This window comes from Gymnodraco acuticeps, unplaced genomic scaffold (genome assembly GCF_902827175.1).
Source record: "Gymnodraco acuticeps unplaced genomic scaffold, fGymAcu1.1, whole genome shotgun sequence".
NCBI lineage: Eukaryota > Metazoa > Chordata > Actinopteri > Perciformes > Bathydraconidae > Gymnodraco > Gymnodraco acuticeps.
This window is the reverse complement of record NW_022990125.1, coordinates 1,256,578-1,269,302: the sequence shown is the minus strand read 5'-3', so window position 1 is coordinate 1,269,302 and position 12,725 is coordinate 1,256,578. Positions and strand designations below refer to the sequence as shown.

The following is a 12,725-nucleotide window of genomic DNA, read 5'->3' as shown; positions in this document are numbered from 1 at the left end:
TGGTGGTTCATAACACGTTTACACGTATACATGTCTCATTATGGTATCGGATTTCAAACTGCATTCCTGTCCTAGTCCGCGGGCCCCGCCCACAGGGAATAATGTCTCGTCTCACGCTGCATCTACATGTCACAGGCTACATTCTCCTGCACGCAGGTATCTAATCCCAGGCCCGTGCTCAAATGTGTCTGTGTAAAATGTATACCCTGCGACGTCAGGTGTGGACCGTGTGTCCCCGTAGACTTCGGTCTCGTGGACTGTGGGCCACCGTAGACTTCGGTCTCTGTTAAAAAACAAGATCCCTGCTTCGGCAGGACGTTCGACCTTCGTGGAGGCGTAGTCAAGCCCTGCTAGCCAAGCAGGCGACCCTCAGGTCGTTTTCAGATAAGACCGGCACTGATTTCGGCCGTCAGAGTCTCAGCATGACCCGTAAGCTCCGGCAGTGAATCCGGCCTCCTGCCGCATACATATGTTAATTTATTATTTCATCCCCAGATCACCACAGTCACCCTACAAGGTAAGAAACTCAGTTCATCTCAGTATTCTATACTTCACTGGTTTTTGGGATTTCATCGGAGCGGTTCTTTCCCTCCTGAATGATTATCCTGCAAACCGGGGCCTAATCGCCAAACACCATTCCATTCTCCTGTTGTATTATCATGGCAATCATTTCATTCATATGACGTGTAACAATAAATATGTATTCCATACATCACGTCTCTCCGGGTTGAACTCACATTAACCACTTTACCATGTGCTTCTCTCCATCACAGCCACATATACATGATGGATGCTTCCTGAATGTATGGTCACATGACAACAAATGTGCACAGTTCCGCAGATAGAGGAGGTGGGTCAACTTACCCACTGGCTCATTTTACCCCACTCTCCCCTATCTGTCCGGTTGCAGACAAATCCTCAAATCTAACTGTTGGTGTTGTCCCAGCAGGGTGTCTTTGCTGGTTTAGACCCTCTGAAATATTGTGTGGCTGGTGAATCTATGTTGTGGCCAAATGATCTTCAAGTGAACTAAGAACGCATCACACAGGCACACACAAGAATTTTATGGAATTCACTGTAAAATACACAATTGTTCAACATTTAGCCAGAATTTTTGTTTAAAACATTAAATAAAATAAGCTCACATTATCAAAATAATTGAAAATGTTACATCGTTGATGTTATGTCAAAATGTATTTTATTATGTTGTAGTGATCTCTATTGAAATTAAATTGCAAACTGACTATCCCCGGCCTGTCTTGACTTCTAATAACACTATCTCTGTAGATCAGTGGTCCCCAAACTAAGGCCCGCGGGCCGGGTACGGCCCGCCTCCACATTTGGCCCGGCCCCCTGAACAATACCAGAGACGCATTATAATTATTTATTTTTTTTAAATGTATTTTCAGTCTGGCCACGCGAATCCTAGACTAGCCCCTGTCAAAATGTTGTGACCTGCTCTATCGAAATCAGTCGCATTGACCCGAAGACACCTTTTGAGTTGTATACACTGTTGGAAAGAGGATATTCCTAGCTTTCTAATGATATCAGGATTGTTTTTGTATTTCAAATATTAAGCGAAATATGTCACATTATATAATGACTGTCACCGAGTCATCATTTTGAGAAAAAGGCCTTCAAAGTTGTCTCTTCTCTGGAATCCATCGATCTGATTGATTATTAGCGGAGCAAATGATCAAAATACTACCGAGGGAAGATATTTTCGTTTGGAGGGGAAGCTCGCGAGTGTGTGTGTATACGTGTGTGTGCTTGTGTAATTTTGCGTTTGTGTGTATTGTGTTTGTTTCCCGGGGAAAACACTCACGAGAAACACCGGCTGTTGTTATGCCTGCCATTCTCCGCTTGTAATTATGCCGAAGCTTCAAAGTTGTATTTATCATCTGAATTTGCCGAAACAAGTTTAATATTCTGAAAGCCAAGACTTTGTTTAATTGAAATCAGATGAAAACAAACTGTAACGGACCCTGCCGTGTTATCTATGATTACTATACTCTTACATTCATAATTTCAGCGGAGTGAGGGGGGGGGGGCGGCGCTGCGGAAGAGCAGATTGCGAGTGATAAATAAATAAATTGGAAATAAAAGTTTCATATTCTGAAAGCCAAGACTTTGTTTGTTTAAAATCAAACAAAACGTAATAACGTAACCATATGAGTGATTACAGCGCCCGGTATCGTTTGACACACATTTGTATCACACAGATGCAGGACTTGCACACGCCTGTTATCTAACCGACAGGTCCGCACGCACTCTCCAGCTGAAACTCTCTATTTAAGCATTTTACTTATTAATGTATGCAGACAATCATACAATCTATGTGATTTTTGGATTTACCGTGCCTCTCAATTGCCCGTGACAGGTTGGCAAGGTCGATGAATCCTGAAGTTGCCCAAGGATTGTTCAGGGAGCACGAATCCTTGTCAAAAAGAAGACATGGCCAGCAAAATAGACGCTGAAGTTTAGCGCTTCCAGTTAGCCACTCCGTGCGGACATAATTGTCCTCATTGAACGTCCGATTCTCTCCCTTTTTCCTCTGTGTACACACAGCTGGAGTGCGGGCATTGGCCTGTCATCTGATTTAATGTTTAGTTGCTGCTGTAGCGGAAGTTTAGTAAAGTTATGTTTGATTAAGTACGCCAAATCTCCACCCTCCATAATGCTTCATTTGCTTGATAATTTCTAACGGCGGTGATGACAGTTACAGTATTAAAACTGATGTTGATGTGATTTGATTGGATGGCAGTGTCCAATCAAATCGCCAGCCGCCAGCCGCCTCTGAAGGGAAGCAAGAGGCGGCTGGCTTCCCTTGGCATGGCCCTGACCAATCACAGGTTGGTAGGGGCATCACGTGGGCCTCATCTGATTGGTCAATCCCTCAATTTTTTTTCACCAAAGGAAGCCAGATTCGGCTGGCCTCCTCTCGCAACAGAGAGTGCAATCTACTGTTTCACCATAACATCTAGAGGGGCGCTGTTTCACTCTTTGTAAAGTACTCAATGAGAATGGGGGAGAGACGGCCGGTGTCAGTACCAGATATGTTCGGGCTACCAGATATGTTCGGGTGTATTTCCGTCGCATCCGTCTTCCGTCATATCCGTCATATACTCACCTCCCTCTGCTCCCAGCGCTCTGCTGCCACACACCGGCCGTCTGCGGAACTGCAGCCGGAGGAACTCGGGACAGCTTGTTATGTGTGGGGTGCTATGGTGTGGTCCCATTTACTTGTGCACATCAATAATGTTTCTAATTATTTACAATTAAAAAATATATATATTCTGCGTTACTTTAGCCAACACTTTTATCAGGCCACTAGATTAGATAATTACGAAATGTGTAGATAGAATACATATATTTCAGGTTGTTATTTTGTCATTATGTTTAATGTTTTATTTACCTTTTAGTATTTTTATATAGTATCTGAACTTTGGAGAGGAGTTGGGAGACACACGACACATCAAATCACATCTACAGATCAAGGCGAAGCGAATGGAAGTACTCCCATACTCCTAGCGTGAAAATGTTTGTGAAAACGTGTGCAAAGTCTCCGAAAATCCTAAAAATAAGCCCATATTTGAATTCATCATAAAAAAAACACATAATTCAGTAAAAACAAGGCCCCACTGATCATATACTCTCTGAGACGATTCCAGGGATGTCTGGCTTGAGTTTCGGCCACCAGGGAAAGTGGACAAAAGTGCCCGAGATCAGCCTCTTAATTTACCCAGGGCTTATAGTGCTTGGCTTTGGGCATGAAAATTCAGGAAACTCCCCTGAGTATTTTATTATATATCTGAACTTTGGAGAGGAGTTGGGGGACACACGACACATCAAATCACACCTACAGATCAAGACGAAGCTAGTGGAAGTACTCCTAGCGTGTGAAAATGTTTGTGAAAAACGTGTGCAAAGTCTCCGAAAACGGAGCAGTGGCTGTGAAGCTAGCTTTGCGGCTAGCGGTTAGTTGTTATTGTTTGAAGTTGTTGCTATGGAAACAACATGACGGAGAAAAAATTAATATCTTCTACATATAATAACGGACAAAGTAACGAATGAAGTGTAGGCTATGCCTGTTTGAAGTTGTTGCTAAGGAAACAACATGACGGAGAAAAAGTATAATCTTCTACATATAATAACGGACAAAGTAAAGAATGAAGTGTCGGCTATGTTTAAATGTTCGGAATTTGACCGTGATGGCCCTCTTGAGTTGCCGTAAAATATGACGAATATGACGGATGACGGATGCGACGGAAATACACCCGAAAATATCTGGTAGCCCGAACATATCTGGTACTGACACCGGCAGCAACACACAGCAAAGGAGAATTATCTAAACAAAACAAAGTGTTTTTATTTATTTATTGAAATTATAACTACAATCCGAAAAAACAGGGGAAGCCTGGCTTCCCTTGGCCTCCAGGAGAAAACGCCACTGACCCAGAGAGGGTTATTTATTTCATTAATAGTGTTATTATTTATTTCCTGACTTTTTTTCTGTGAAGATCCCGGAAAGGGTTATTAATATTTGGTTATGTGTGGCTTTCTAGAAAACAATAAATGTTTACGTTTAGACACCCATGCGATCGTCACACTTTTTCTGTTACAAACTGACCCGGCCCCCATCAGAGAAGGGAAAAGTTATGTGGCCCTCACGGGAAAAAGTTTGGGGACCCCTGCTGTAGATAGTCACTGTAGCGCCAGTGTGACCTCCACCAAAATGTCAAGTATAAGATCAGCTTGTTAATACTACATCAATGGTCTGAGTGCAGTTTGATAGTTTGTTAATTAGGTTCTATTCAAAGAGGCAGGAACAAAAAAATGCCCAACACCCCAAATCTGGAAGCAAGGTTTTTAAGGTTGGCAGTCTCAAAAGGCTGCTAAGTGAGGCCAGCTGGATAGTGATGACCCTGGACAGTGGGGAGGCTGCGGTGCATAAGGGAACAAGGGACAAATTCAAAGCTATTTTCAATAACCATTCTGCCCCTCTTTATATCAAGCCATGGCAGATTTGCCTGGGAGTTGTTCCCCCCGAAGGTCTAAAGATAGAGGAGGATGTTTGCTGTACAGATTGTGAAGACTCTGGAGAAAACAAAGATTGGTGTCAAGAGTTCAGTATCTGACCAAATGTGAAATATGGTCACTTTCTCCCCTTCTGTTCCAAAGCAATATATCAAATAAAGAAATAAACCAAGAATTTGGAAGTTTTTAAGACTTTCCCTCAATAATTATTTTGGGAAAAAACGGATTAATGAGAACAGGATGGACATGAACACAATGTGCCCTTGACCTCTGACCACTAACATCAAATCAGTACATCCTTATGTCCAATTGGAGCCAGACATTTCCTCCTGGTGTTTCTGAGATATTGCATAAAAAAACCAACATTATGCCTGTCACTGATGCAAAGGCATACAAAGATGGAAGGCAATAGAAAATAGTGGGTATGACAGAAAGGAAATAAATCATGATGGGAAAAGCAGGAAAAGGACAATGAATAGATAGGAAAGATTAAAGTTGACATTGTTGAGGTAGATGAAGTTATAGCGTGAAGTTGGATCTGAACCAAACCAAAAGTTGTCTTTTTTTTTTTAATGGGCCTATTTTTGCTTTATTCTTCACACCATCTTCATTATACTAGACGAAAGAAGTGTGAGAACAACTAAAGGTGCGCTTACATTTGTATTCAAATTCACAGAAAAGTTTGAATTCTCAGCCTTTGAATAACCTGCAGGCACATCACATCCTTTCTTCAAACAACACAATCTATTGTGCGTCATCTTTTCAACAATCACAGCTGCAAAATAACCAAGCTAAAAAAATAGCCATAACTTTAGATGTTTCATTTACTTGCGAAACATAAACCAGAGTTCTTGTATAACCGTTGTATAACTATGCACTTGACTTGACTCCTCCAGGTAAAGGTGTCATTCACAGTTCAGAGAACACACTAACTTGTTTTGTCCTGCTCTCTGTGGAATACTGTGGCACTGGAATTCGTTTTCAGACTCTATTCAGGTGTGAAAAATCTACAACAATCTAATAAAGACAGGCCACAGATCCCCTTAAACACTTGAGACTCAGAGGTCCACACAAGGTTTTCTTCAAGACGTCAACTGATCAGAGGAGATATGAGTCACCTAAAACCGTTTTCCAAAGTTTAAACTGTCATAAAAGTATAACCTTCACAAAACTCTTATCATTACGACACGGTTCTAGACACTCATGCTTTTAGTGCGGTTGCATCATATTTCCCATTTAAAGAAATTCCTGCCTTCACAACAACGTTGAGTCCAATTATTATTTTCAGACTTCTGTTACTCTGACAGTCCTTATTAGTTTTTGTTGCTGTTCCCTCTGGTGTTCCCTCCATTATGGAGTGGTGCAGTGATGAGTCCAGGACCCGGAAAATACTTAACATTACACCACTTATGGTTCCCTTGACATAAAATCAACATTTTAAACTTGTTTTTGGTTAGAAGCCTGAAATAAGGTCTGTGGTTGACACACGCTGAAGAGATTTTGTTCCACAACATAAAATAAGTCAATATCATCTAGAGTGGGGCTCTAGATCAGTGGTTTTCAACTGGTCAGGCCTCGGACCCACTTTTTACTTGGTCAATACATTGCGACCCAACATTTTAAAGCACTGAAATCTATTCAACAAAAAATCGTGCTGTAATATATACACTTTTCAGCATACAATATTAAAAGTGAAGTACAGTGCATATATCCCTTATATCCCTTCACAGAACTAAAGTATGATTTAAAAAAAGGTTTAATGAGATGATGGAATCAAAGCTGAACTAACATAAAAAGGCATGCTGAAAACCCAACCCCAGCAAGGGGGTCTGGGGGGATTGTCCCCCAGGAGATTTTTAGAAATACTAACATCAACTACGCATTCTGGTACACTCTGAGAAGAAAATAAATAAATCTATTACTACCCGACATATTAATAATATTTGATGCCATTGTTTGTTTTTTACTTTGTTCTGACAGCTTGCTGCTCCTCACAGAGAGAAGAGTAAAGAGGAAATAGTCTGTGTAACTAATTTAATAACAATCACAGTTACACACAATGCACTGTTTTTTGAGAACAAAAATTCGTAACTATGCACCATAATACATTCTGACGAAAAATTAAGGGGGTTGTAGTATAATTCAACCATTAGTCTATTAATCTATTTCTCATCCCACCCCTTTCACTCCCGACGTCATGGCATCAAAATCGGACGTCTCCGGCTGAAAATCCTCCACTCGCGCTCTGAGCGGCTGGCTGAGCGCATCCTGTAACACATCTATGAAGCGCTTCGCAGCGACGCACGCGACACCGGACTCATACTCTTTTTTTAAATGCTCTGTCTGTGTGTTTCTTTCCCTTTCATCCACGTATGTTTCATTAAGAAGGAAGTAGACATTTTTTACTTTGCTTTTCCTCGGAGTGCGCAGCCTGTCTCCAGATTTGAAACCAACCAAGGTTAGTTCAACAGTATTTTGTGTTAAAACTGTGGATATTTGTCGTTGAAGATTCCATTTTTTCCCCTAAAGTTTGAACGGTACTCATTGTACAATCATCGTGAAGTGATTATTATAGGTTATCGAGGCGCACGGCTTTCAGGTCATATCGTCCTGTTCTCCATCCTGCCAGTTTTCTCCGCTTCGGTGCACAGATCGTTTGGACACAGGACAGCAACCTCTTATTCCAGAAGTGGTCAGTCGTGTGAGTTATCTTTTGCGCACAGTCAACTTCTCATGTTTGCATCCTTTGCAAATGTACGCTCAAAGTTGACAGCAGAGGAGAACTAACATCGGAACAACAGCCCTGGGTACCGTTATTTTCCCAAGGGCGCATGAGAAGTGCAGCGACTGTTAGACGCGCAATGTTGGCACACAGTGTGGTCCTGTCTGCCGGAGCAGGTTGATGTGAAGAGGCATAGCTGCAGCACATGTCGGTCATGGGGGCTGGAGGCTAAGAGTTGAGGCCGTGATGAACAGGAATATTGTCACCTTGTGGTGTGTTTTTTTATCGTGTGACTTGACCTGTTTAGACATTGCAATGTATATTTTATACATGTATCCTGTAAACGTCAACTGGCATTTGACCGTTTCCATTGTGAGAGATGCAGGTTGTTCAACTAGAAGATGAGGAGAGGCTCGCTGAAAACACGCGCACACACGCACACATTTTTTTTCCATGCATGCTGCAAGGGAAGGAGATTGTCTGAGATATAACGACACTGTAACAAAGAAAATATTTATTTAAAGTGGAAAAATATGGGTTTGTTATATATGGGTTATTCTAGCAGTTTCATGCAGTCTGCATTTCCCCCTGATATGTTAATTGAGGTTTATTTAAATCAATTATTGATAAGTCAAATACATAATTGGTAATGAAAAATATCGATTGTTGCATCCCTAGGTTATTATTGGGTTGTGTCCCTTTAAAGTATATCATGCTTATACATCTAAGAGAAAAACAGCACTTCCAAAAAAGGCAATATGTCATATTTGTGATATTTTGTAGAACATGGTTTCTGACCGTTGTGAACCAGCACTGTTTGCAATTTTAGATAGCTGGGTAAACTTCAGTGCAATCATTGTTCAGCAAGTATCTCTCCAGATAGTATTTGGATATTAAGCACTATTTCTAAACACATTTAGCCTCAGTGGTTATGATGCCATTTAACATGTTCAGCTTACATGGCTCTTCCACTATTTCATTCCAGATTTTTGCTACAAATCAAGATTATCATAGAAATCTTGATAATTCTGCTGAAGATTAAACATTTCCATTTAGATTAGCATCTGTCCCCTGAGAATGTAATTTCCCTCATGCCTCTCCCACCACCTTCAGACCTTTATTACTATAATGACTTCCATTCAAACCATTTAAAAAAAATGACTCAAGTTAGCTGCAGGGGCAAAAACGTTACACGACTACAATTACTATCCGGCTAAACAAATAATGCAAATACACTGAGCGAAACAACAACATCCATCAGGGGAGGGTGGATGCCCTTCTCTTGTTATAATGGATACTAAGAAATAAGTCATTACTCATCCATTTACAGATTTCATAATCAAAATGTGCCAGACTGTGCTCCACAGGACGTTAAATCAATGTTTAGTGAGATGGAAAGCAGTGGTGGAAAGTAATTAAGTATTTTTATGATAAGTGCTGTGTTAAGTAGAATTTCTAGGTTCTATACCTCACTTAAGTATTTTATTTTCTGCTAGTTTTACTTGTACAGTACTCCAGTACAATTACAAGGGAAATATTCTACAAAAAATTACATTTATTTGACAGTTGAAGTTACTAGCTTCTCTTTCACATAAATAACATGTGTTTTAAAATATATATCGTATAGTGTGTATATATATACACACACTAATTTACCCCAGGGGCGGTTCTAGGGGGAGGGCAACAGGGGCCAACAAGTATTCAAATGATGTTCTACATTGACACATTTTAACATAACAAAACCTTAAATGTATTCGTTTGTGATAAAAACAGGTTATGTAATATACTATAATATAACACTTTCAAAAGAGCCATTCTGCTTAATGAGTAATTATTCTTAAGTAAACGATAGAGTTGCCTAATGCATACAAATACACAAAAGCACTCACAGGCACATAAACTCTATTTAAACCTTAAAAAAACATACAACAACAAGAGTTTATGGAGATAAATATAGAGATTTTAAATTTGATGTAAGGATAGATGTTCAATTCTGATGTGAACATGTCATATGGAACTAACCGTCACACCAGGTTCATTGCAGGGCTCAGGTATCAAGATTTAGGAAAAAGGTAATGGGAAGTATGTGAAATGTGATTAAACCGCACAATTTCTCAATCATCACGTACTAAACAAATTGAATACTGTGAGCGCTCCACATCCTCCAGGTATAGTCACACATTTACTCTCTGAAATAAGAAAACAAATCTCATGCATCATATTGGAAAAATGGTAGTCTCTGCTGGAAACCAACACAGCATAACATATTATCATAGTGTTTTTCTATAAAGGCATTCAGATACATCAAAACTTTTTTTTCATTCTCATGATTACTAAAAATATATTTATCATTGTCTTTGGAGATTTTAGCATTAGGCAGTCCTATATGTCCATTTTAGTTCTCTCTTGCTGCTTGATGCTTACACATTCAAAGTCTCCTTCAAAAAGCAAGGAGAAAATCATTGACACAGAAAAACACCACAAATTTGTGTCCACATGATGTAGCAAACTTATTTTGTCTCAAAGTAAACAAGCTGTGATCAAATGTCTCAGTAAGTGTATAATTGTTGTCCTAAAAACGTCTACCTTCCTTTCAGCGTGCTTAAAATCCGTGAATACAAAGTACGTCTCAGATACACAACCTCACACACGCCTGCATCTGACATTCCATAATAAGCCATTTAATATGGCGGGTGAGCACATTTAAGAGCTCTGAAAATCTTCACTTCCTTTAATTAGCCCCCGCCTTTGTCCATTGCTTCTTCAGTGTTCAGCTCCTCCACACAAAAGGAAGCAGATGGAGATCACACACATTTATAATCAGACATAATGAGCAGGATTCATAATCACAACAGCTACTTACGCTGATGCAGATCAACTTCACAACATCCCCTAATTCCACTTCAAAAACACTTGTACACCACAGACACAGCTGTTAGGGACGGAGATGGTGTCTGCCTTTCTGGACCCATTTTGTTCTCCACTTGCAAACAACAGCCATTTACTTTTTTCTGGTATGTGTCACTTTCGAATGGTGCTAGAAGGGAGTCAGACAGCAGATGGTGTTTACAAGGACTACTGAGAATACTGTCAAAAAATAAATGGTCATGTAAACAGCCTTTTGGGATTCCTGAAGAAGATTTCATGTTGATTATTTTTACTGTAGTCGCCCTTTGTTGATTTGCAGTAAGTGAGAGATGGTAATGGTTGATTTTTCCACACATGTGACAACTGCAGACTAATGCAAGTGATCAAAAAGCAACCCAATGAATTCAAACCGACAGGAGAATGTAGGAGGTCTGTCTTAAGGAACTTACATGGTTCTGAATCTATTTATTTAAGATGAATGTGTGAAATAAGTTGTTTAAACCAACAATTGGACGATAATCCAATGATATTTGATTCCCAATTATTACAATAAACCATAGAAAACATGTATTGTTAATAAATAGCCTAAAAGATTATTCAATGGTAAAAAAAAAACTTTTCGACTAATGGTTTTACCAAAGAATATGTTTCATCGATTTCTTGGCAACCAAGTCTTTTTTTCGAGGGAAGATGCCAAAGATTCTCTTTTCAATTTATAATCATGTCTGAATTGTACTGAGTTGGTACTTTTTCATATTACATTTTCAAAGACCTTATGCTTTGGACATTTTGTAGCTCAGGCAACAAATACAAAAAAATAAGGCAGATCAATATATTATAAAAATCATAGTTTCAGTTTCAGTTTCTTTATTTGAACATTCATTAAAACTCAATCCAAAAACAGAACAAGGCACTGGTTCCTGAAGAGAGAGAAAACAGATGCAAATGCGTGTAAGTAGGCCCGTCATATGTCCTTCCACGTCCCCTTCTCCTTATAAAGCAGCCAGTGCAGTCGGATTAGCTGAATAGCCCTTTTAATGTGCTCTACCAATTGGCTTCGCCTTACATTAATTAAGATTAACACGTCATATTTTCAGGGAGTTGATTGGATACTTGATGACTTTACTTTTGGCATTATCGTTCTGAGGTGTAGCCTACGATATTTTTTTCATGAAACACGAAAGAGCTGATGTGCCTGGTTTCCATACAAGCGCTGGTGATATGATGAATTATGCACACTCTACATATTAATGGCAACGATGGGACAATGTCCTATAAGTGCAACTAAAATTAGCTGCACTACTCAATATTTTAGAGATTTTAATTGTAATATTAGCAATGGATCAAATGACTACACGCAATTTGAAAAAGGGCGAGTCATCTTTGGACTCTGCAGTTTGCCTCAGCATGGGTAGTCCCAACCAAAGCTGCAGGAAAGCGACTATTTGAGTTGAAATCCATCAGGTGGTCAATGTTAGTAATGGGGCGGCTCTAGCTGTGTGAAAGATTCCCTTAAACATTTACCAAATGAAACGTATAAAAGGGGATTCAAGGTCTTGCTCACTTCTGAGTTTGTACATCCTCCCTTCCTAGATGGATGCAAAAAGCATTTAACAAAACGAGACATCTTTGTCTCGGAGGCGTCGTTTTAAAGTAACATTAATTAAATATGTTTGTCAAAGCTACTTCGGCCGTTCATTGAATTGTTTTACCGCTGTTTGTTATGATCTGTAACATTAGCATAACAGCGTTTATGACAACTTATTTGTTTACTTATAATTCAATTCACAAAGTAGCATAGATGTGGCAAGAATTTACGGATGCCATATTTCTTTGTATTTATTATTTTAATGACACATATGCACACAACACACACACACACACACACACACACACACACACACACACACACACACACACAACCACACACACACACACACACACACACACACACACACACACACACACACACACACACACACACACACACACACACACACCACACACACACACACACCACACACACACACACACACACCACACCACACACACACACACATTATTTAATATATTCTTTAAGGTAAAGCACTAGAACAAA

At 39.7% G+C, this 12,725-nt stretch overlaps 1 protein-coding gene across 1 annotated transcript in view; it reads left to right on the top strand.

Moving 5' to 3' along the window:
* The first annotated feature begins 7,282 nt into the window (after nt 1-7,282).
* npffr2a (neuropeptide FF receptor 2a) overlaps nt 7,283-12,725 on the top strand; it is a 40,544-nt gene continuing 35,101 nt past the window's right edge. The window contains exon 1 of the mRNA XM_034216713.1: nt 7,283-7,495. The gene's annotated coding sequence lies outside the window, so the exon portion shown is untranslated. The remainder of the gene's footprint in view (nt 7,496-12,725) is intronic.